Source organism: Bubalus bubalis, chromosome 1 (genome assembly GCF_019923935.1).
Source record: "Bubalus bubalis isolate 160015118507 breed Murrah chromosome 1, NDDB_SH_1, whole genome shotgun sequence".
Lineage (NCBI taxonomy): Eukaryota > Metazoa > Chordata > Mammalia > Artiodactyla > Bovidae > Bubalus > Bubalus bubalis.
Genome location: NC_059157.1, coordinates 74,406,131 through 74,430,331, shown reverse-complemented (window position 1 = coordinate 74,430,331; position 24,201 = coordinate 74,406,131). Strand labels below are relative to the sequence as shown.

The following is a 24,201-nucleotide window of genomic DNA, read 5'->3' as shown; positions in this document are numbered from 1 at the left end:
AGTTGGACACGACTGAGGCGACTTAGCAGAAGCAGAAGTGTTCAATGTTATGTTGACTGTAGTTGTTTTTTTAATGTGGTCAAGATAACCATTTCTGAAGAGGTAGTATTTAAACAGAGACTTGAATGAAGTAAAGTACAATATGAAGCCCTGGGTGGTGAGTGAACAGAGAGGAGAATGCATTGTGAAGTCCATGTGGGGGAATGGGCTTGGTGTGTTCAAAGTTGGGCAAGAGAGATGCAGAATGGTAGGCGAGGGATATTTTTAGGAAAACCCCGAGATTTTGGTGGTTGTTAGATCATGTAAAGCCTTGTAGGTTCCTTGAAGGAGTTTGGATTTGCTTTGGTTTTATTCAGTTTATTCTCTGCTGATGGTAAATAATCCACCTGCCCTGGGTTTGATCCTTATGTTGGGAAGATTTCCTGGAGAAGGGAATGGCTACCCACTCCAGTATTCTTACCTGGAGAATTCCACAGACAGAGAAGCCTGGCAGGCCCCAGTCCATGGGGTCGCAAAGAGGTGGGCATGACTGAGTGATTTTCACTATTTACTATTTGACATATAAATTAAGATATTGAGTAGCCAGTCAAATATCTGAACCTGGAATTCAGTGGAGGCATTAGGGCTAGCAAATTAAAATCAGAAGTCATCTGTTTATAGAAGATATTTCAAGCTATGAGGTTTAATCAGTTTACCTGAAAAGTGATGATGAGGAGAGATACGGTCTGGCTGCTGAGCCCTGAGTTACTCTCATGTGATGACATCAGGAAGAAGGATCTGTAGGTGAAAAAGGAGGGCAGGCTAGGAGGGCTCAACCATGCCAGCTGCAGCTGCTGGGCTTAAGTTAAATGAGGATTGAGAATTAAACATTGGTTAGGACCGGAGGTCATTTGTTTGGACTAAAAAAAGGGTTTTATGGGAATGGTTGGGCTGAAATTCTATTTTTGATGGGTTAAAAATGAATGTAAAGTGAGAAAGAAAAGGCGGCAAGTGCAGATAATTTTTATGAGGGGATACTCTCTAAAGGGGAATAGAAAAGTATGTTGGTAGCTGAAATAGAGAACTATAAGTCAAAAAAGTTTCTTTTAAGGTAGGAGATATTTCAGCTGATATGGTTGTACCAGTAGAGAATGGAAAATTGCTGAGTCAGTATGGATAACTGTAGGTACAAATCTTTGATATGGGAAGAGAAGGGATTTGGAGTATGAATAGAGGATTGGTCTTGGAGAAGTGTAGGGGATAGTTAATCTGATATAATAAGGAGATAGAGTATATGAGTTTTAAGCAGAGAGAGTGGTAGATTTGATTGGGTGTTGATGATGTTCTATAATTGCTTCTGTTTTTTCATTTATTTTTAAAGTCAAGGCAGTCAGCTAAGAATTTCTGTGGTGGCTCAGATGGTTAAGAATCTGCCTGCAGTTCAGGAGAACTGGGTTTGATCCTTGGGTCAAGAAGATCCCTTGAAGAAGGAAATGGCTACTCATTCCTGTATTCTTGCCTGGAAAATCCCATGGACAGAGGAGCCTGGTGGGCTACGGTCAACGGGGTCACAAAGAGTCAGACATGACTGAGTGACTAACACTTAACAGTCAGCTGAAGATGAAAAGCTGAGAGAGAGGTGTTGGAAATTCCAGCTGAAAGGAGACAAAGAAATGCTACCTGAGAGAGTGAGAGAGTTGTTTCATCATTATAGAAATAAAATGGAATTTTTTAGTGATTTTGAGGACCCACCTGCCAGTGAACCAAGAAGAAAATTGGCTTTGAATAAGGCTGGAATTCTGCTAGGACTACAAGTCTTCCTTTGAATTCCACTGGAAGCTGTTTTAAAGGCTAGAGAGGGGCAATTGGTAAATGCTTGAAAGACAGTTTTTTTCCCTCCATTTTCCTTGAGTTTTCATATAGTTAACATTTCCAAAAAGTTGAGAACAAAAAAAGAATAAGTTTAAAGAATTATAGTTTTCCAGAGCAAATCTGTTAAATAATAAGTCACAGCAGGAGGTATAATTAATTACAAGCCAAGTAAGCTTGAGAGATAATTGATTCAGATATACTCAACTCATCACCAAATATATTCTTCATAGTTTTGCCGGAGTAATAAACTTTCTCAAATGCAGATGTTGTGTGTGACTGACAAGTGTAAATCATTCTGTGATAAACTATAGCTTATGACAGTTGTTTTCTAAACAGATGAATGCTAATCTGTAAATGGAGATCTAGCATCTATTGTAGAGTTTCTGACGCTTGAAACTGCCTCCCCCTTACAGACTATGTCATAGATTGATACTTTCTTGTTCATATGAGATAGACATATCAGAACCAAAAACATAAAACAGGATTTCACAGGTCAGTTATGCCATCTCAAATATGGTCCCAAATATTTCTTTGATATTGTCTTTACTGTTTGTAATCTACTGACTGAAGGTGGGTTTCCTTGATTGTCTGGATGATCTTGAGCACAAAAAACTGCCATTGTGCACTAGGCGATTAGAATGGCAATTAGCAGTAGGCAGCACAAAGGTACTGTTCAGTTTGCAGCTGTCTAAGAAAAAGTCTGGTGGTTGTAAAAGTGTGTGCGTGCACACTTGCTTTGGGGATGATGGGTGAAGTAGTCAGAAGAGAAGCCTGACTCCTTGTATGCTATTGTCCCCAGGACAGAAACCATGGGTGCATGGATACATTCAATTACAATTTTTTTGATATTCAAAAGGATCTAATGCTAAATTTTCAGGAACGTGCATATTTAAATAGATGGCGTTATTTTTAAAAGTGTAACTGAAACAGGGGTGTGACTGTACTTCTTTATTGTATACCCTTAGCCAGTCCTGGGAGGAAGCACACAGACTCTGAGATCAGCAGGCAATAGTCACAGTAGGTTATTTATTTCTGTGTCTTGAGGCACCAAGTTAGTGTTTTTCCAGCTGCCGCTAGCAGCCCCATGATTCCTGTCCACTTGGCACTGAGGCATCTTCACTGAAGCCCTATGGGTATAAGAATCACATTTTTAAATAATGTGTCTTAAGGATAAATTTCAAGTCCTTGGCAAATTCAGAGATTAAGTGTCTGATCACTTTGTGCATGCATGCTCAGTAGCTAAGTCATGTCTGACTCTTTCCAACCCTGTGGACTGTAGCCTGCCAGGCTCCTCTGTCCATGGGATTTAAGAATACTGGAATGGGTTGCCATTTCCTTCTCCAGGGGATCTTCCCTACCCAGGGATCTAACTGGTGTCTTCTGTATTAACAGTCAGATTCTTTCCCACTGAGTCACCAGGAAGTCCTTATCTGATCACTTTCTACCTCTTTAAATTCAACAGTGCAATTTCTCTCAGGTACCAAGACTCTGTGTCTTTATCCATGCCATCCCTTCTCCTTTGGAATGCCTTCCGTGCTCTACTTTGCTTTATACTCTATCTTATATTTCATGACCAAATATCCATTTCCTCTTGTTGGAAATCTTTATAAAAGCTCTACAGTCTCTATCCTCACCCCTGTCCCTTTATTTTTTAATTTAATTTTATTTCTTAACCTTACAATATTGTATTGGTTTTGCCATATATCAACATGAGTCCACCACAGGTATACATGTGTTCCCCATCCTGAACCCTCCTCCCTCCTCCCTCCCCATACCATCCCTCTGGGTCGTCCCAGTGCACCAGCCCCAGGCATCCAGTATCGTGCATCATACCTGGACTGGCGACTCGTTTCATATATGATATTATACGTATTTCAATGCCATTCTCCCAAATCATCCCAACCTCTCCCTCTCCCACAGAGTCCAAAAGACTGTTCTATACATCAGTGTCTCTTTTGCTGTCTCGCATACAGGGTTATTGTTACCATCTTTCTAAATTCCATATATATGCATTAGTATACTGTATTGGTGTTTTTCTTTCTGGCTTACTTCACTCTGTATAATAGGCTCCAGTAATACTGGAGTAATACTCCATTGTGTATATGTACCACAGCTTTCTTATCCATTGATCTGCTGATGGATGTCTGGGTTGCTTCCATGTCCTGGCTATTATAAACACTGCTGCAATGAACATCGGGGTACACGTGTCTCTTTCCCTTCTGGTTTCCTCAGTGTGTATGCCCAGCAGTGGGATTGCTGGGTCATAAGGCAGTTCTATTCCCAGTTTTTTAAGGAATCTCCACACTGTTCTCCATAGTGGCTGTATTAGTTTGCATTCCCACCAACAGTGTAAGAGGGTTCCCTCTTCTCCACACCCTCTAACCCCTGTCCCTTTAAATATCCTCTTGCCTGCCTCATTCCAATAGACTTAATCTGGACTTTACCTTCTTACTTAAATACTGCATTTACATAGATCTAATAATGTATGTGTGTGTGTGTTTGTGAGTGAGTGTGTGTGTGTGTGTGTATAACACTGAAAAAATCACCGTATTATTCTTTCCTACTAGACAACATGTCACATCAGTGACCTGCCTTTTGACTGTACTCCAACAGCATATGTTTGTCCTTTAATTAATGCTTATCATCTAAGAATTGTACCTAAAATAAAAGTGTATATATATATATATATATATATATATATATATATATATATATCCTGGGAGACTATTCTGTACCTTTCATGAGATATTTTCATGCAGGATGTCCTGCTTTTGGCTTTTGATATTAAAAGTTATTTGTTTCAGAAATAGTTTCATTTTCTCACACTACCATATAGTAAAGCCTTTTTAAATCATATGCTTTATATAATTCAGGGTCTTCCCTGGTGGCTCAGATTGTAAAGAATCTGCCTGCAATGCAGGAGATACAGGTTCATTTCCAATATCAGGAAGATGCCCTGGAGAAGGGAATGACAGTTCACTCCAGTATTCTTACCTGGAGAATCCCATGGACAGAGGAGGCTGGTGGGCAACAGTCCCCAGGGTGGCAAAGAGTCAGACACAACTGAGTGACTAACACTTTCATTTCATTCAGCTTTAATTTTATTTGTGCCCCAAGTAATTTGTTAAAGCAATATTTTTAATAACAAATCATGATCTATTTTCTTATATACTCTCTGACTTATAAAGTCAAGTTCTTCATAAGTATGGAGATACTTCATTTCATAAATTTGTAAATATCTTAATGGTGATGACATTTTAATACTATACCATTTTACTTATGATGAAAAGATTTTACTCTAAGAGACCTACTGGAAAAAAAATGAAATCTTTGCTTTAAATATGAAATGATATTTTGTTTCCTCATATTAAAATGCAGTTAAAAATGTCAAAATAAATATGCAAAGCCAAAAATTAAATCTCTTGATCATATTTTTGTGGTGATGACTTTTTCTATTTTAATTAACTCCCTAAAGAATTTTTAAATGTGAAAGTCTCTAACATAGAGGATCATTTTCAAACAATTACATAAATAGTTATTTACTTTATAATTTTTCTCCATTCCAAATAAAGTCACAATTTTATCATATACTTATCTTACCCACCCCATTGAAATGTTTGTTGTGTTAAGTAACCTATAAGTTCCAATCTGCCATCCTATCCTCTGTCATATATCATGGCATATAATTAACTGCTATGAATATTTTGATTTATAAATAATTTTATATAAATATAAGAATATGGAAATATGTAAATACAGTAATAAGCAATCTAATTATCACTTTTATTTAATTAGTATCAGATCAGATCAGATCAGTCGCTCAGTCGTGTCTGACTCTTTGTGACCCCATGAATCGCAGCACGCCAGGCCTCCCTGTCCATCACCAACTCCTGGAGTTCACTCAGACTCATGTCCATCGAGTCAGTGATGCCATCCAGCCATCTCATCCTCTGTCGTCCCCTTCTCCTCCTGCCCCCAATCCCTCCCAGCATCAGAGTCTTTTCCAATGAGTCAGCTCTTCGCATGAGGTAGCCAAAGGACTGGAGTTTCAGCTTTAGCATCAGTCCTTCCAAAGAAATCCCAGGGCTGATCTCCTTCAGAATGGACTGGTTGGATCTCCTTGCAGTCCAAGGGACTCTCAAGAGTCTTCTCCAACACCACAGTTCAAAAGCATCAATTCTTCGGCGCTCAGCCTTCTTCACAGTCCAACTCTCACATCCATACATGACCACAGGAAAAACCATAGCATTGACTAGACGGACCTTTGTTGGCAAAGTAATGTCTCTGCTTTTCAATATGCTATGTAGGTTGGTCATAACTTTCCTTCCAAGGAGTAAGCGTCTTTTAATTTCATCGCTGCAGTCACCATCTGTAGTGATTTTGGAGCCCAGAAAAATAAAGTCTGACACTGTTTCCACTGTTTCCCCATCTATTTCCCATGAAGTGGTGGGACCGGATGCCATGATCTTTGTTTTCTGAATGTTGAGCTTTAAGCCAACTTTTTCACTCTCCACTTTCACTTTCATCAAGAGGCTTTTTAGTTCCTCTTCACTTTCTGCCATAAGGGTGGTGTCATCTGCATATCTGAGGTTATTGATATTTCTCCTGGCAATCTTGATTCCAGCTTGTGCTTCTTCTAGTCCAGCTTTCTCATGATGTTCTCTGCATATAAGTTAAATAAACAGGGTGACAATATACAGCCTTGACGAACTCCTTTTCCTATTTGGAACCAGTCTGTTGTTCCATGTCCAGTTCTAACTGTTGCTTCCTGACCTGCATACAAATTTCTCAAGAGGCAGGTCAGATGGTCTGGTATTCCCATCTCTTTCAGAATTTTCCACAGTTTATTGTGATCCACACAGTCAAAGGCTTTGGCATAGTCAATAAAGCAGAAATAGATGTTTTTCTGGAGCTCTCTTGCTTTTTCTATGATCCAGCAGATGTTGGCAATTTGATCTCTGGTTCCTCTGCCTTTTCTAAATCCAGCTTGAACATCAGGAAGTTCACGGTTCACATATTGCTGAAGCCTGGCTTGGAGAATTTTGAGCATTACCTTACTAGCGTGTGAGATGAGTGCAATTGTTCAGTAGTTTGAGCATTCTTTGGCATTGCCTTTCTTTGGGATTGGAATGAAAACTGACCTTTTCCAGTCCTGTGGCCACTGCTGAGTTTTCCAAATTTGCTGGCATATTGAGTGCAGCACTTTCGCAGCATCATCTTTCAGGATTTGGAACAGCTCAACTGGAATTCCATCACCTCCACTAGCTTTGTTCGTAGTGAGCTTTCTAAGGCCCACTTGACTTCACATTCCAGGATGTCTGGCTCTAGGTCAGTGATCACACCATCGTGATTATCTGGGTTGTTAAGATCTTTTTTGTACAGTTCTTCTGTGTATTCTTGCCATCTCTTCTTAATATCTTATGCTTCTGTTAGGTCCATACCATTTCTGTCCTTTATTGAGCTCATCTTTGCATGAAATGTTCCTTTGGTATCTCTGATTTTCTTGAAGAGATCTCTAGTCTTTCCCATTCTGTTGTTTTCCTCTATTTCTTTGCACTAATCACTGAAGAAGGCTTTCTTATCTCTTCTTGCCATTTTTTGGAACTCTGCATTCAGATGTTTATATCTTTCCTTTTCTCCTTTGCTTTTCGCTTCTCTTCTTTTCACAGCTATTTGTAAGGCCTCCTCAGACAGCCATTTTGCTTTTTTGCATTTCTTTTCTATGGTAATGGTCTTGATCCCTGTCTCCTGTACAATGTCACGATCCTCAGTGCATAGTTCATCAGGCACTCTATCTATCAGATCTAGGCCCTTAAATCTATTTCTCACTTCCACTGTATAATCATAAGGGATTTGATTTAGGTCATACCTGAATGGTCTAGTGGTTTTCCCTACTTTCTTCAATTTAAGTCTGAATTTGGCAATAAGGAGTTCATGGTCTGAGCCACAGTAGTCAGTTCCTGGTCTTGTTTTTGCTGACTGTATAGAGCTTCTCCGTCTTTGGCTGCAAAGAATATAATCAGTCTGATTTCGGTGTTGACCATCTGGTGATGTCCATGTATAGAGTCTTCTCTTGTGTTGTTGGAAGAGGGTGTTTGTTATGACCAGTGCATTAATTAATTAATTAGTATTAATTAATTAATTAATATAATAACCTGTAATTATAAATTTAATTATAAATATATACATCATATATATATTTTTTAATGCTGATTTCAACATGGGCAGACATAGGAGAAGACCATAAAACCACCATGTTGTTTGTAAATTTATATGGAAACATTATAGATATATTCTCATTATTTTTATATAAATTGGAGTGTCATGTTTTGGAAATGGCAACCCACTCCAGTGTTCTTGCCTGGAGAATCCCAGGGATGGTGGAGCCTGGTGGGCTGCTGTCTATGGGGTCACACAGAATCGGACACGACTGAAGTGACTTAGCAGCAGCAGCATATACAAGTTCAGAGATTTCTAAGAGAACATTAGTTAAGGTGTTTCTTTTGCAATGTGAATGTAAAAGGCTATCAGAAGAGCCGCCTGTGATGTAATTTTGTATCTTGAGTGTATCAGTGCCACACCTTGGCTAGGATTTTGTACCATAGCTTTTCAGATGTTACCTTTTGGGGAAACTGGTGAAGTCTACACAGGATCCCTCCCTGTTATTTTATGTAGCTGCATGATAATCTCCAATTATCTCAAAATCAAAAGTTTTATTAAATCTTTTTAGAAACCTCTTTACATAAGAAACACATTAGCTCAAGGAAAGTACATGAAAATGTTAATAACTATTTATTATTACCTCTCCTGGGTATTTGAAAGTAGTCTTCATTTTAAAAAGTGGATTGACATAGGCAATAATTTTTCAAATAATTTTTTAAAGTAATTTTTGCTTAAATAGTCAGATCAGGACATCTGCTGCTTTTGCAGTCTTAAAACATCAGTGCCCACTAAAATCACCGTGACTTGAACTAATCCTCAACTTTAGAGTTTACAATCCCCTTCCATAGCTTAGACTGAGTATAGGGATCACACTCACAACTAACCTCATATTTAAAAAAACGATCTAATAATATTAGATGGAGTATATGCCTTAAAAGTTAGTCAGGACCCTTGTGTTCAGTAGGAAAGTCACCTTTGTTTTATTCTAAAGTGTTTTTGAATTCAAGTAAGTACTTTTAAGGATTTTTAAAATGAGCATGAAATTAACACTGTAAACATTGCTTGGTCCTAGACAATATGCAATCTCGGTACAGTAAGCATCTTATGGACCATTTCCGCCTCATTGGTGCTACTACACCTATAATAAGTGGAGAATTTGGATTTACCAACTAGTATTTCTTTCTTCCCATCAGTGCTGGATTAGTACTGGTGAACACATTTTATTAAGATCTGTGAAAATGTTTGCGTAATGCAGATCATTGTTCTTTTCTCAATACATTATTTTTCTAGAAATTTCATCAGTAACATCCTGGTTTTCACAATTCAAACTTGTTACCTTGTTTATACTTGGGTATTGCCTAACTCATCATCAAAGAAGCATTTATAAACTATGTTTTAGTTACATTTACTTCTGCTACTAGATGATGTTACTTATTGTATGTTGGTATTTATTTTACTCTGAGATGCTCTCTTTATCAATCTCTCCTATTGTAGGCAATTCTTTACTGGAAAATTCATAGACTCAAGTCTTTCAAGAGACCTCAGTAACATAGTTTAATCTTCAATCTTTTCTTCAACATCTCTGTTTCTGCTTGCTTTTAGATGTCTTCAGTACTGTGAAACCCATCTCATGAGGTAGCCCATTCCATATTTGAATAGGTTTCTCCATTAGGAAATTTGTTGTTATATTGAGTTAAAAATCTGTGTATCAATTTATAACCCATGGACCCTCACAAAACAGATCCAATCACTTTTCTATATGGTGTGCCTTTGAGTATAATACCTTGGGGCTCTTTCTATTTGCAGAATGTGTATTTCCATTTTCTCCCCAATTGTTTTTCCTATTGCATTACGTGGTTTTGAATTCTTATTTATTAGCAAACTTAAATTTGTCTATATCCCTCTTAGATTTGGAATTCTAAATTTAATATACCAGATGAGTTCTGACTATATCATATTATATTTTAGTCATAAATTTCCTAGCCATTGCCCGGTATAGGCCTGCAATGTATCCATGCTGTTTTCTATTCATTTTATACCTGAAAAGTGCAATTGTTGTAAAATACCTTGAGCATATTAAGATTTGGTTCTGTTCTGTCTCTCACCGTGTAAATAATGTGTGTAGCAGGTAATGGGGGAAAAAAAATCACTCTTTCAGTGATACTTCTTTTTCATTTTTTTGGTTTGTTTTACCTCGTTTATTCTCCCTGGAGTATACTAGGAAGATTAGTATTTTTTCAAACCTCAATACATGTCTAGTTGAAAAATCTTAAAATCTATCATTTAAATTTAAATTGGATTCTGAAAGGTCACTAGATTACATCTCCTGCTATACTTAGTGAAGGAAAATTACGTTAAGGGAGGGAAAGCAGACCATTTTTAAGTTTTTAACAGGCTAAATTGGGAACTTGTTAGTGCTCACAGTCCAGTTCTTCGGAAGTATAAAACCGAACTTGAAGCACCCTGGTCAGCTGACCTGCTGTGGACCATCACGGTCACCAATGAAGGGGAAAGTGGTGCTTTGCTTTTCATGAAGAGCCACCTGCCATCACAGGCGTTACCAACAAACACTGGAGCTTCGAAGAGCTGTTGTATTTTCCTTCAGCCAGCCATTGTGATGACGTTTAGAGGGCGTGTTGGGCCACTTTCAAACTTTTGTCTCTTAAAGGCTACAGTGGAAATATATAGGCAATCTCAATTAATCAAAATCATATCTGCCTTGTAATATGATCATAAGCCTTCAAAAGAGGCCTTTCCTTATGAAGTGTTTATGAATTATGTGAAACAAATGTAGGCCTTTTATCTGTAAACATGACAAATATTCACAAAATGCAATTGTCTTCAACTGGATAGTCCTCTCTTTCATCTTTAAAAGAGACGCACTTTTCATAAAGTCAGCTGTTGCCAAAGACTAACAAGTATCTATGAAACAAAGGATCTCTGAACTTATTCTTTGATTAGCTTGCTTTATCAAAGGTCAAGGAATTATATTCTTGGATGGTGATGAACAGATGTGGAAGCATTGTGTACAGACATGCTTGCTCGCTTGCTACTGCTATGGCTGTAGTAAAACGAAGGTCAGTTTGAACCAATGGGCCAGACATAACATGGGATGTCATAACAGTTGGAAAAAATCAGCAAATTAGGATACAAATTTATACTTCAGAGTAATACTCATTTTTGTGTATAGCTTTGTTTTTATGGACCTTTCTGCTTGTTTATATGCCTGTTTCATTCTCTGCTCACATTTTCATCTTTATTAAATTTTATATCCTTTCCCTCTCCTTTTTTTTCCCCCTTTATCCTTCATGTAACTAGCTGTGAATGAATTTGAATAGCATTTTTATGTTAGTGACAAGTCACAGTGCCAAATTTACACTATTTGTGGTCTGTTGTGAGCAATTTATATATTTACAGTATCTAACATCTGCATTAAAAATTCTAATATTATTTTCAAAGTAGGTTTGGCCATTAGCAATCAATAATATCAACAATGAAATACATTGTTATGGTAATTATTAAAAGAAACATCCATGACCAAATGGACTCTGAAAATGGCAATTTAAAATGACAAGTGGAGTGGCACATTGCTCCTCTGTGAACTTCCTGTGATACAGCCAAAATTTCATGAGCTACACTAAAATGCTAATAATATGGATGATAATCAGAGAAAGCAAAAAACAAAAACAAAACAAAAAATGTAGGCAACAAAAAGTAGAAGATAATTTGGGAGGCAAGGAAATATATGAGCTATAATCATTAGTATAGTTGCTGTGTCTATGGATAAAGTTTGCCTGACTATAAAGATTTTGGCCATTTTGGATGGGAGAACGTCAGGCAGATGTGTACAAGTGCTCCAGTCCTTCACTTATCTGTCCAGGTGATTTTGGTAAATCACATAAAATCTCTTGTTTCTGTTTCTTAATCTGTAGAGAATGATAACCCTTAATGTGAATGCAAAGAAAAGGTTAAATAGGATTATATGGATAAAGCATCTGACTTATTATAGATTCCCATTGAAGGGTAGTATTCTGTTCTTCCCCTGTCTCCCCCGAAGGCAGACTGACAGCAGCCAAAGGAGACATGACATCATCTTCAGGAGTTAGCAGATTTATCATGACTCTGATAGTTATCTCACGTTGTTTGCTGTTTGCGGGGTTATTGAGTCTTGTAGTTGGACCTGTTCACAATGACAGTATACATGCCAACAAAAAAGCAGATGTCACAAACCTACTCTATGGCCTCAGTGCAGGTTGAAAAATGTATTGAAAGTGTAGTTTGAGAGTGATTTTCTAAAGAGAGAAGATGCCCAAAAAAGTAGCTTTTCCTCAAATGCCTAATTTAATCAAAGAATAACATGTAGAATTTATATTTTTAAATAAAATCTCAAGAACAATTTTCAAGAGAAGCACAATGGATTGATCTAGATAGTGCCTCTCCTTACTTTCATATTGAGCAAAGGTTTGTTTTCTTTGTCTGCTCTTTTTTGTTGTTTGTTTTTAATGTGGCATAGCCCCTAATCTGTGTATAATACACAAGCAGACCATAGTGTTTAGGTTGCAGATTCCCTCTTACTGGAGAGAGTAGTTTGACAAGGGTGAGTTAACCACCAACCCAAAACCATTGGTGATCTCATGAGCCATAACCTGCTCATATTCAACAAGTATCCAAATCGGTGATTTTCACCAACAAAAACCAATTTTAGTAAAAGTAGCAGACTTAGATCCAAGGGACTTTAGGAGCTAATATAGCTAGTCATAGATGAACACGATTATAACATTCTTTGCTTAAGACATAGTTATATATATATATATGTGTGTGTGTGTGTGTGTGTGTGTGTGTATATGATCCCTAGGTAGAGAGAAGAATTCTCTCAGAGGTCGTATTTGATTAAAATCTGCTTGATATTTGAGCTTGGGTCCAACTCGGGCAGAGAATTCCAAGCAGAGATGTGAAGATCTTAGGGTTAAGTTGAGCTTGGTTGTGCTCAAGGAACAGAAAGAAGGCCACTATTGCTGGTACTCAGTGGAAGGCAGCTAATCACAGCATTAGACTGGTGCTTGATCATATCAGACCTTGTAACTAGGACTGTAGACTGGATTTTTATCCCCCATTCAGGTCAAAATCCTGCCCAGTCAGAGTGACCCAGCCCTTATTTTTAAATAAGTCCCATCTCAACCTGGATCTCCATCTGTCCTTCATATGGATATTATAAATTATATATATGTAAAAGTTCTTGGCTATATTACAGCAGTATGGATAGACTGTTAAATTAATTATTGCAGAACCCTTTGAAAATCTAGGCAGCAATGCACAGATGCAAAATTTATAACTGGAGCAAACAAAAAGAAGCTGATGGTTCCTTAAGGATACTGATGTTTTTGTGGTTTCTTTCTTTTGCTGTCGTCACCAGAGATTTATATAATGTTTGGGGAAATTTTCAATATTTAATCATAAGCATTCTTATTTCAGTGTAGGCTATACATGCAGACCAATCTGAATTTGTTCTTACTAGAGGCTGAATATATTATTATTTTTTTAATTGGGGTATATGTTCAGATGAATGCCCACGTGTGTTAAGACTTACACAAATTTATGCATTAATAAGTAAATATGATTAGTGAAGAGTTTAATGATTTGACTTTTCATAGTGGTAAACATGTTGTAAAAGGCCCCTAAACAGGGATTGTAAAATGTGGGGAAAAAAAAGATGAGGATAATCTTATTTGAGCATTCCAAATAATTTCTTATTTAGTTTTCTTTATGAAAATATCTTTCTAGAAGCCTACACCATACTAATTATATAGCCACACTTGTAGGTATCTAAAGTATTGATCTGAGGAGCCTGGTAGGCTACAGTCCACAGGGTCGCAAAGAGTCGGACACGACTGTGCAACTGAACTGAACTGAACTGAACTGAACTGAAAGTATTGATACTATGAACTTTAAGTTGCATTTATTCCAATGTAGTGAAGAGTTTTTTTTCTTAATTTCTATTTCCTGTTTCAATTACTCTGAAAACAATTTCTTAAGTGATGTATATTGGTTTCTTTCTTTTTTTTTTTTTTTTACTGTTTCAGAGTTGATGTTGAATTTTATTTGAGTTTCTTAGCTTTCTATGTACATTATTAATTCAGTTCAGGTCAATTTATTTAAAATTAATTTTTTAAAAAAGGTATAGTACATGATTTCTATCACATAGACATTTATGTGATAATGTCTTATGTGATAACATTATGGTTATGTTGGGAAGACTGGTTACATGAACTGGTTTATCCCCTGGTGTCTTTCATGCTAACTAAAGAATTATCAGGGAGATTTTGTGAAGCTTATGGTAAGACTTGAGTAATATGTAGAGTTTGGGGATAGAAGAGGAATGGACAATTCTTATATTTGTTTTTGGGAGGTGCTGAATGGCAGTGTTTCTTAGTATGTGTGTTTATTTTCTCCTATCATCTAGAATTCTGTTATTGCCTAAAACACATTATTTGATGTAATAAACCTTTTGGTCTGGTCTATGTTAGCATTTAGTGAAAAGATTCAAATTATTTGCTTTGTGTCCTGAAACTCAGAAAATTTTTAATCTTGAATTAGTCTTTCACTTTAATAAAAAGTTTATTAAACTTGAAATTAGAGGGAGAAAAAAATAATCTAGTACATTCTTGTCAAAAATTGTCACTCTGAGGTTTAGAAAGCTTATGTGCTTAAATTGATTTTGGCAAAATCGGCTAGAATGGTTTTCTTGACCCCTAATTCTTTGCTACTTGTGTGTGTGTGTTAAAAATGCCTTCTTGATGTTCATTAAGTGAAGTCCGACTTAATTTTCTCATAAAATGCATCAAACCAAGGCACTTGCTTTCTTCATTTTTCAAAATTATTGAACTTATTTATTTAATGATTTCAGTCAATAGCTAGTTTAGTTTGGTAGGCTTTCTCTTTTGCCTTATCAATGATGATTTAAAAGGAAGAGAGGAAAACGAAAGAGAAAAGGGAGAGAGGAAAAGAGGTTAGAAAAGAAAAATGAAGGGAAAGAGAAGAAGAAATGCTACGGAGAGCTAGTTCAGGGATTAAAGAGCCAGAGAGAGCAAGGGACAGACGCATGGCTTCTCAAGACTAATGGAAAGAGAGAGTCTCAGTTGAAAGGGGTCAGTAGTTGGGGCAGGATTCAAGAAAAGTGTGAGACTTCATTGAGAAATAGACTGTACCATGAGTGGGAATTTCCCAGAAGTGTAACTTGCTAGAAAGAAAATTATCCCACAGGTATTCTTTTTAAAGAGGAAATTTCTGGCTACTTACTGTGCCTGAGCACAGGCTTCAGCCATCTCCCTATCCCCGCCCCTACTCCTACCCCCAGAGGTGTTGAGTCTGCAGGTCAGTGGCTAGCAGTGGGCACTTTGTTCTACAGGATGGGGTTTGTTAAAGGTATCAAGAATAAGGCCTATTTCAAGAGACACCAAGCGAAATTTGGAAGAAGATGAGAGGGTAAAGCTGATTACTATGCTCAGAAATGCTTGGTAATCCAGGATAAAAACAAGTACAACACAGTCAAATACAGGGTGATAGTTGACATAACCAACAGAGATACCATTTGTCAGACTGCTTCTTCAATATAGAAGGAGATATGTTAGTTTGTGTGGCTTATGCTCATCAACTTCCAAAATATGGTGTGAAGGCTGCCCTGAAAAATTATCCTGTGACCTGTTCGACTAGCCACCTGCTGACCCTCAGACTTCTCACTAGGTTTGGTGGGGACAAGATCTGTGAAGGACAAGTGGGGGTGACTGATGATGGATACGACATGGAGACCATTGATGGTCAACCTGGTGCCTTCACCTGCTATTTGGATGCAGGGCTGCCAGAACTACTACTTGAAGTAAAGGTTTTGGGGTCCTGAAGGGAGTTGTGGATGAAGACTTGTCTATCCCTCTGATTATGATTCAGAAAGCAAGGAATCCTTTGTAGAAGGACACTGGAAGCACATCATAGTTTGGGAAGTTGCAGATTATACATGTTACCTGATTGAAGAAGATGAAGATGCTTACAAGAAATAATGCTCTCAGTATATAAAGAACAATGTGACTCTAGATATGACTGAGGAGATACCTAAGAAAGCTTATGATGCTGTAGCAGAGAAACATCTCCTCATAAGAAGAAGCCCAAGAAAGACAGTTAAAAGAAGAGGCAGAATCATCTCAGAGTGTCAAATGTCCAGAAGAAAGATGGAGTAGCTTAGAAGAAGGTAAGCCTATGCAGAGCTCAGGAATGGGCCACTGGAGCTGATAAACCAAAGCATAATTTTCTATGAAGATTTTTTTGGATAAAGACAACAATAAATTTATTGACCAAGTTAAATAAATAAATAGAAGAGAAAATTCTGGAGAAATATGACTCCAACAAATAAATAGTATCAAGAGTTCATTCACAAAATTCCCACATAAAACTGTTTCTCTCTGATTTTTTCTTGGCTCTCACCTGTTTATTTGATGACTAATATTTTAGATAGCATTCCACAAAATGTGATTGTATGGACTGTATTAGAATTGATTTTGAAAGGAGGCCCATATTAAAAGTTACACTTCAGAACTGATAGTATATAATACAAATATATTCTTGCTGTGCCTGTCAGAAGTGATTGGCAGCTCTTCTGAACTAAGTTTAAGGTGATCTCCAGTAAGTTTGGATGATTTATTGTCCGGTTTATCGTGTAGACCTCCACCTTCAATGTAATTTTTTTCAGGAGCTTCGCTTCCTTTTCTATACTGTATTAACAGATCCTTTCTCATTGCAGTGTAATACTCCCATCCTTTTTTCTGTGTTACCAGTCACTGTTGTAATTAAATGCATTTGTGTTATTTATAAAATGTCTGTCTCTCCCATTAGACACAAAACTCCATGCAATGAGTATTGTATGCTTCCCATTCATGACTGTATCACCAGCGCACTGAGCCTGACACAAAGCAGATTAACAAGAAATATTTGTTGAATGCACTACACTATTCCAGAAAAAAGTAAATGCAGAATTAAAAAATAAGGCTTAGGATGATGACCATGGAAGTGAGAATCTGCTAAAGAGTGTGTAACAACTCACTTGCTGAGTCCACTAGAAAAAAGGCTCATTTTATTATATTAGCTGACACATGCTCATCTTCTGAAATTTTATTTTCAGTATGAAAAGATATTATAAGTATTAGAACATATTGGTCTATTTCAATTTATATTTAATTTCTATGTAAACAAATACATTTAAAATCTCTTATCATCTAGTAAATACTCTCCTTAATCTATCCTGCTGTATCTCAAACACTGCTAATCACATTAGACACATTATCTTATTTAATCCCCTTTCAGGAGTGTGCTGAAATTATCTTCCATTTTGCATTTGAGAAAACTGAGGCCTGGAGAAGTTATGTGCCTTGCCTAAGCTCATACAGCTGACATGACCACATGTTGGTGCTATGAGTATGTGGTTTTAAAAAATTGTTGACCCAAGGAAATTGCCAAAAACAAAAAGTAATTCACACATAGTCATGCTATCATAGTATACTTAAGAGTTGAGATTTTGGACTCAGAAAGTTGAGTTCCACCTGTATTTATTAGATGAGTGACCTTGAACATTTTATTTAACTTTTGAAAATCTCAGATTCTCCAACCATGAAACACACACTTGATATTACAGCCTTGGCAAGTGAGACTATGTAATATGTGAGGACTAGAAATCAGTGAACACTCAGTGAATTTGACTTTCTTTCTCTTTTCTATGTAACACCCATGTTTTCTGTTCTATTCTAGCCAAAGCACTAAATGCTAACTCCCTTTGTTTGTAGGAATATGTACAAATAGACATTAGAGAACTATGTATTAATTAGCAAGATTAGTACAAATTTGAAAACTGCTGAAGGAGATGTAGTTGAAATTAAAATATGATTAAATAGCAGCTTCACATGAAGTTTTCTTCAGTTTTCCACCTTCAGAACACACACTCACAGAGGCATGTACACACCGTTTCCTGAAGAACTAATCATAGGTGCTGTTCTTTTCCTTCTGCTTTATCTGTCCCCATGCAACTGGTATTTCCCAGCGCATCATCCGCCCGGAGTGCTTGTCTACTTAATGGTTGTTGTGTACTGCTGCACTGCAACTTCTTTAGTATTGTAAATATCTACAACTTTATATAGACTAAAAGAATATTTCTCCTGAATATTATCTTAAAATATTTGTTGTTTAAGGGGAATAATCAAGGAAAATCATCTTAGAGTCAGTAGAGTCTATAAAATCATAATTATTTTGGAAATTGTTTAGGAAAGAAAATTAATTCCCAGATGCTTTATATTTGTTTATCTACAGACCTTTGTTCTCCGTAGCTTGTATTCTTCTCCTTTACTTCTGATGCTGTTCATATGTACTTATCTTTAATTTGCCTCAAGTCAGTCTTTTGAAATGAAGCTGGCTAAATATAAGTAAATAAACATTACATATCTAATTACAAATTTTAGTAAGATGATGGAAAATTATCAAATCACGAATTTTTTTTCTACAGTAGAACTATTATAATTACAGTTAATCTGTGAGAAATAAATCAGTCAGAAGGGAAAAACTAAAAAAGGAGAAATACTGATAGGTGAATAGTGTTTCCAAACTTTTACCATTAAAATAAGTTTTTAAAAGCTAATTATCAATTGTAGTTTAATATTTGTCAGTAATGTATATCTATATATGTTTAAGTCACTGCCAGCTTTGATCTGAAGCAGTAAGTATCTTCATTTTATATATAAGGTGGAATTTTTAATCTTGTTTGAAAAAGATGGATGTGTATTTGTATACCTATAATGACATATACCTATCTGTATATGTCATTAGCTAACCTAGATAACCTGTAGTGATTTGTTGTATAAAAGAGCAGTGATTGTTCAGATGAAATATGTAAAAATTTAATGTAAGACCTCCCTTATGTTTCATTATAGGAAATGATTTAACTTGGCTTTCTGCTTTCTGGACCTTGAGTTGTTCAACTTTTGGGGGCCCTCCACTTTGAAAAAGATGTTTCTAAATTTTCTCCAAAATAGTATATTTTATCTGCTCTAATGCTTTGAAAAATCACCTTTGCAATTTTTGTGAGAAGGCAGAGAAATATAAATCAATTTAAAAATAAGTAATATGAAAATTTATTAATTTCTTAATCACATTGTAATCATTATCATAGAGGATTGTTAGTTACTTTAGATTTATTTGTTTTCCTGTGTCAGACTGAAAAACTTTTACTTTCACTGAAGGTCCCTTACCATTCTGCTTCCCAGCCCCATGCATGTACATACACACTTCCCGTAAAGTGTACCTTTTTCTCATTTTACTTGAGCAGGCAACCAAGCTTGTTAAGAATATAAATTTAGAGAAAAAGGAGACTTGAAAATTTCTCAAGTTGAATTTTTTTTTTTTTTTTTAGTAAAAGTATAATTGGAATCATTTAGCATATAAAAGTAAAATATGCTATCCATTCCTACTTATTTCCTAGAGAATACCTGATTAGACTTATAGATAATATAAATGGAGTTAATTTTAATTCAGTATTTAATAAGCTAAGTACAATTTAGGCCTTAAGGGACAGAAACTGTTTTATTGTAATAATGAATTTAGATAACCAGGGCTCAGTGGATATAATATGATTAAACTGTATATTAAATTAAATAAAATAAAGTTATATAAGTTGAAATAAAAAATGTGATATTGGAAAGAAAACTTCAAAACCATATTTTTTAATAAAAACCAATGTTTTGAAGTTTATATTATTACAGACTTTTAGTAAATATTTTTGTCTCATTAGAGTCATGTGATTTTTGCTACCTAATGTTATTTAAAAGTAATATATACAGTAGCTATAATATAATTCTGTTTCTAAAGACCCAGATTCATTTTATTATATTGAATAGATGATATTATTATATTGTATTAGATATGAATAATCACTTTTTGTACTTTTTCATCTTTAAAAAAATTTCTCAATAAGTTCCAGTTGACTGACAGTATAATTTGTTGACAAAGTAAAAAGCATTTTCCCTTTATTGGCTAATTTAATTAAAATTATAGTGACAGATGAAGTTTTTAAAAATTTTTTAAATAGTGTAGATAGTAAGGTATTACCTGCTCTTCAGTGATGACATTTTAGAATATCTTCCTTTAAGAAAGTATTATTTTCATTATGATTTAAGACTGTCCTTCTATTTGACATGCCATACCTTTTCTATAAAAGAATTAAGAAAAAACAACAACAACAACAACCGGAAAGTACTTTCTTTGTTCAAGGTCAATCTGCAGCCTCAGTTGAAATACCCATGTAACTTTTGCTTCATGGTTTTATCATGTACTTTTTATTTTTTTATTTTTTTTTAAATTTTATTTTATTTTTAAACTTTACATAACTGTATTAGTTTTGCCAAATATCAAAATGAATCCGCCACAGGTACTTTTTAAATAGCAATTCAGCTTCAAAGACTGTGTAATAGCTAAGAGGAATATATAATTTTTCTTCATTTTTTAAATATTTGGCCACTACTTAATAATGTCTCCTACTTGTTACTGTACAATATTAGTACAGTTAGTAACATCTAGTGGAATAAGTGGCTGATTTTGAAAATCCTAGAAGTTACTCAGGACCAGAAATAAATACAACAGTCCACAAATGGTTTTGAATTAGAAAATGTAACTACATCTAATAAATGTTGTTATGACTGATTATACTTGCTTGCCAAGAAAATTTGAATATGTTTTATTTCATTATAAAGTTCATTTGCAAGATGTGAGACAATCAACAGTTTTGATTTTAGGGATATTTCCCAAAAATCTTTATATTAGAATTATCTGTGTGTGACAAAATTGTCTTAATAAATTCCCATTACTTGATTACAGGTTGACTATTTCAGACATCCACACCAATTAGAATCCTGATTATTTTGATTGCCAGAAATCCGTAAATATATATATTATCCATTGATATATTCAGTTTCTATATCAGACGCCTGTGATTTAAACAGTTTTAGTGGTTTATGATTTACAGGAAAGTCAGCTGCATTTCATTTTTTGAAATTTTGGTTTTTGGTTTTCTTTTTTTTTTGCTTCATAAAATACATGAGTAAGCCAATCAATTGATCTTAGGTAGTATAGATGACATAGTGTTTGTTTCTAATTTATATGCTAATTGATTTAAGATAGAAAGAACTAAAATAGGTTACTTCTCAAATACATTCAAGCTGGCTTCTCAGTATGTATTTGTTAGCATCCCCTTCTAAATTTTAACATCTAACTCCTCCAATTGTTTGGCAACTAGGCTATTTTGTGGTTTCTATGAATAGACTTTAAAGGCTTTGTGTCAATGGAATAATCTTAAAATCAAAATCCTACCTTGTCTGCTATAACATACTAAGTAAAACAGTGCTCTTAAATTCTGCTTTAAATTTTTATGGGACTCTAATCAACTGGATATATCAACTGTGTTACAGGCTGTCTGATGACATTTTGAAGTAGAAAAAATAAATTGCCTTTTTTATTGTACCCTTTGCCAGACATTTTCCTACTTTGACTCAAGGCAAACCATTCAATTGAGATGATTCAGTTCATTTATTACTGCAGAGCTCATTGAGTAATATTTGTAATTCAGTCATAATTTGGAATACATCATGGGCTCTTCTTCTCAGCCCCCTCAAAGAAGGAAAATGCAATTTATGGGTGCTGAGTTTGAAATTTATGATAGTAGAAATAGTAATAGACATCTTTCAGAAATTTATATTTTCACTAGTATATATTCCTTAAAGTTGTTCTGGTGTTTTATTTAAAAGGCAGATCTTAGATTCAGTGAACTATTTCATTCATGTATAAGCTTAATAAGTTCATCATTCATGTAACTGTTGGAAGGTAGGGTGCAAAACAGGAGTACCTCACGTTGGACGTGCTTTATATATAGATTTTTAACATATATATAAGATTTCACTAGCCCCCTTTAAAATTGCTGAGAACTGAGCTCTAATGAGCTTCCCTGGTAGACAGCATTTCACAAGTGTTGTGACAGTTTGTTGTTAGAGGAATTAAGTGTGATTCCATCAGGAGACAAGGACTCTTGGAAGCTTACATCTAGACTCCTTTGAACTTTGCCCCAAACACCTTTCTCTTTGCCCATTATGCTTTTTATCCTTTCACTGTATGTATAAATCATAGCCATGTACATGCCTATGTGCTAAGTCCCGTAGATCTTCCCAATGAATCACGAAATCTGGAGATTGTCTGGAAGACTCCCAGCCTGGCTGTCCTCTTGTAATTTAACTTCAGTGACCTGGAATAGATATATTTTTATAATAATTAAATACATTGTCAACCTTAAGTTGGAAGTTTACATAATGTAAGAAAAATGAAAAAGAAAGCTACATCTTTGTTGCAGTGATACTGTTACCTCTCTATAACCTGCTCTTTTTCAACTTTGATTTCTGGATCATGTCCATGCATTTACTCATGTATATAGTTCTTGTTGGGAGAAGGCAATGGCACCCCACTCCAGTACTGTTGCCTGGAAAATCCCATGGATGGAGGAGCCTGGTAGGGTGAAGTCCATGGGGTCGCTAAGAGTCAGACACGACTGAGCGACTTCACTTTCACTTTCCACATTCATGCATTGGAGAAGGAAATGGCAACCCACTCCAGTGTTCTTGCCTGGAGAATCCCATGGACGGAGAAGCCTGGTAGGCTGCAGTCCATGGGGTCGCACAGAGTCGGACACGACTGAAGCGACTTAGCAGCAGCAGCAGCAGCATAGTTCTGGTTATCTGGGCTTCCCAGGTGACACTAGCGGTAATGAACCCAGCTGCCAATGCAGGAGACTCAAGAGACACAGATTCAGTCCCTGAATCGGGTCTGGGAGATCCCCTGGAATAGGAAATGGCAACCTGCTCTAGTATTCTTGCCTGGAAAATACCATGGACAGAGGAGCCTGATGGCTATAGTCCATTGGGTCAGAAAGTCAGACATGGCTTAGCACCTGAACAAGAACATTTTAGAGCAATGTTTCATTATGCTGTGTGCTCAGTCATGTCCGACTCTTTGCGACCCCATGGACCAGTAGCCCGCCAGGCTCCTCTGTCCTTGGGATTTTCCAGGCAAGAATACTGGAGTGGGTTGCCATTTCCTCCTCCAGGGGATCTTACTGACCCAGGGATTGAACCCATGTCTCCTGCATCTCCTGCATTAGAAGGCAGATTCTTTACCACTGGGCCATCCAGGAAGTCCTTTTAGAGAAATAGAGGTTAGTATTTTTTAAACTCATTTGAACTTTTCAATTAGATGTTCCATTTTCATTATTATTTCTTATTACCACAGGAAATTCTTTTTCTGTTTATTCATACCAAGAGTCTGTCTACTCACATTGTTACAGCCAAGTATGTTAAATGCAGTTTTATAACTCCTTTTGGGACTTCCCTGGTGGTTCAGTGGCTTAGACTCTGAGTTCCCAATGCAGAGGGCATGAGTTTGATCCATGGTCAGGGAGATAGATTCCTGATTGGAAAAGACCCTGATGCTGGGAAAGATTGAAGGCAGAAGAAGGGGGCAGCAGAGGATGAGATGGTTAGATCGCATCACCAATTCAATCAACATGAATTTAAATAAACTCTGGGAGACAGTGAAGGACATGGAAACTTGGCATGCTGCAGTCCATGGAGCTGCAAAGAATCAGACATGAGTTAGTGACTAAACAACAACATCATAACACGGTTGGGACAGGAAGAGGGTAGATTAAATATTGTGGTAATAGGATTCAATAGGATATTTGGTAACTCTGCCCTTAATCAACTATGTGATATTGGGCAGGAATTTTTTTTAATTATTTAATTGACATCATCTTGTTTTGTACTTTGAATTGTAATATCATTAACTTTTTTACTTCTTTTATCTTTGTAGCTATTAGGACACTCTTTTCCCATTTCAGTGTGTCTACCTTGGAAACATTTTGTCCATGACATTTATGTTAGAAGTTGATAGAACATGTCCACCAGTCCAAGCTGGATTGATGTAAATGAATCAATAAGTTTGATATGAGAATGTGGTGTGATAAGACTGAAAGGATCCCAAAAGTACATATGCCATCTTTAGAAATTATTGTAAAGTTAAAAATAAAGAATAAAAACATAAAATAAATGCATACAATATGAGTCA

At 36.0% G+C, this 24,201-nt stretch overlaps 1 protein-coding gene and 1 pseudogene across 2 annotated transcripts in view; both read left to right on the top strand.

The window, feature by feature from the left end:
• The window catches only part of GBE1 (1,4-alpha-glucan branching enzyme 1), a 318,328-nt gene that overhangs the window by 181,992 nt on the left and 112,135 nt on the right, over positions 1–24,201 (top strand). The window lies entirely within an intron of this gene.
• Positions 7,958–22,595, top strand: LOC112584005 (annotated as a pseudogene).